We start from the raw sequence: 2,503 nt of genomic DNA, 5'->3' as shown, positions 1-2,503 counted from the left end.
AAGCACATATATTTGATATTTATTTCTTTAATTTATCAATGGGTGAGATTTAGTTCGATGAATCAATAAGCCTGATAAGTTGGGAAATGGTATCACTTATAGTGTGTGTTGTTGATTAAAGAAGGAAACTGTGTCCTAGAGATACTAGGTTGATAATGTCCTCAAGAGGAGCTCATAAGGATTGTCATGTTAAACCCTGCAGGTGGACTTAGTCCGACATGACGATAAGGTTGAGTGGTACTACTCTTGGACTAAGATATTAATTAAATGAGTTGTCAGTAACTCACTTAATTAGTGGACATTCGATATCTTAAACACAGGGAGACTAACACACTCATAATAAGAAGGAGCCCAAAAATGTAATTTGGGATTGGTGCGGTAGTTCAATGATAGTTCTCTAGTGGAATGAATTATCATTGATAAAATTAAGTTGTGTGTTCGGGGCGAACACGGGATGCTTAATTTTATCGGGAGACCAAAACCAATTCCTCCTCTCGGTCCCTATCGTAGCCTCTTATTTATAGAGTACTATACCCACCAATACCCACCTTTTATACCCACCAATAGGGGGTCGGCCAAGCTAGCTTGGGAACCAAGCTAGGGCCGGCCTAGGTATAAAATTGGGTGGTCGGCCCTAGCTTGAACCCAAGCTAGAGGGGCTGGTCAAATTAAATTTAAAAGGGATTTTAATTTTAATTTTTATTATGTGGAAGATATAATTTATTAAAGAGAATTAAAATTAAAATATCTCTCTTGTAAAAGATCTACAATAGATTAAAGAAAGAGATTAGATCTCTTTCCTTATTTGTAGATTGGTGAGATATTTTATTTTCTCTTTAAAAAATTATTCACATATTGTAAAATTAAAATTATGGAAATTTCTTTTTATCAACCATGAAGAGATTTTTGAAAAGAAATTTTAATTTTAAAATTTCCGGAAACAAATTAGGAAGTTTTAATTGTTGATTGAAACTTGTCCAATTTGTTCTTCATGATGTGGCCGGCCACTTGAATTTAATTGGGAAAATTTTATTTTATTTTTCTCAATTAAATCATGTCAAGGAAATTAAGGAAATTTTATTGTAATTAAATTTCCTAATTTGCCTAGGCCAAGGAATATAAAAGAAGGGGTGAGGGTGCCTTCAAGAGACACAACCTCTATTATTTCTCTCCCTCTTTTGTTCCTTGGTGTGACCGGCCATCCTTTCCCTCTCTTCCTCTTGTGGTGGCCGAACCCCTCTCTTTCCTTGGAGCTCTTGTGGTGGCCAGATACTACTTGGAGAAGAAGAAGAAGAAGGAGAGGAAGCGAGCATCTCTTGGAGCTTGGTTAATGTTTTGATTTTCTTCCTTGGTGAAGCTTCTTTCTTTGTGGCCGAACCTAGCTAGGAGGAGAAGAAGGTGGTTGGTGGTTTCTCATCTCGGAAGATCGTTGCCCACACAACGTCCGAGGTTAGAAGAGGAATACGATAGAATATCAAGAGGTCTTTCTAGAAGGTATAACTAGTAGTTTTTCCTTTTCCGTATCATACTAGTTATTTATGGAAATAATACCAAATACAAGAGGCTAACGTTCTAGTATTTCGAATATGTTTTTCGATGTTGTGTTCTTTTGTTTTATTTATCCTTGTGATTTGATTGTTCTTTTCGGTTAACCTAAAGTTATTTTAGGAAATTAAATATTAGCTTTCTATAAAAGGTTTTGTCTAGTCGGTGGTGGTTGCTCCCATATCCAAGAAGGCCATGTGCCTCGCCACGTCAGTACTGGGAACCAATTATGGAAATTAATATTTAATGGAATTAATAACTTAAGGTGGTTTGGGTCGAACGTGTTAAGTTCCGCAGGAGACCCAAGTCAAAACCTAAAAGAACGAATAGATTAAGTTTTGGATCAAACGTGTTAAGTTCTGCAGGCGATCCAAAATTTAATTTAAAAGAACACATGGTAGCTAGGAAAAGGTTCAGACCTTTGTATAAAATTTTTGTACAGTGGAACCTCTAGGTTTTCCGAGTAGCAACGAACAACAAGCACACAGAACATTAGATATCAGAAACCAGGGAAAAAGACCTCGGTGAAAACCCTTCGACGCTCAAGTCAGATACTTTTTCCCAGAATAATAGTGTACGAAGGAAACAAGAAATGTAGAAGACGAGTACGAATGTGTGCATACCTGGCTAAAGGAGAGGACCTCCCTTTTTATATGACAATGCATACCTCTGAAACCTAACCGATGTCAAAGAATGTGGGATGTCAGGGCCTGTCAGGCGATGGAGGACACGTGGTGCCCACTTATTGGTTGAAAGAATGTTCCATTTGCAGCTGATAGCAAACCATTGGAATATTTCCTGACGTATGGTAGTTATTCCCTGATAAGAAGTTATAATTCCCTAACATTGTTGTCACCTAGTGCTTTCTGTCTCGCCCAGGTTTAGCTACAGACAACTCGAGATGACCGTTCAAGTATGACACCTGACTCGAGTCTTGATGAGAAGGACGAGCTGTGGT

Source organism: Zingiber officinale, chromosome 7A, assembly GCF_018446385.1.
Source record: "Zingiber officinale cultivar Zhangliang chromosome 7A, Zo_v1.1, whole genome shotgun sequence".
Taxonomy (NCBI): Eukaryota; Viridiplantae; Streptophyta; class Magnoliopsida; order Zingiberales; family Zingiberaceae; genus Zingiber; species Zingiber officinale.
This window is presented reverse-complemented; position numbering follows the sequence as displayed.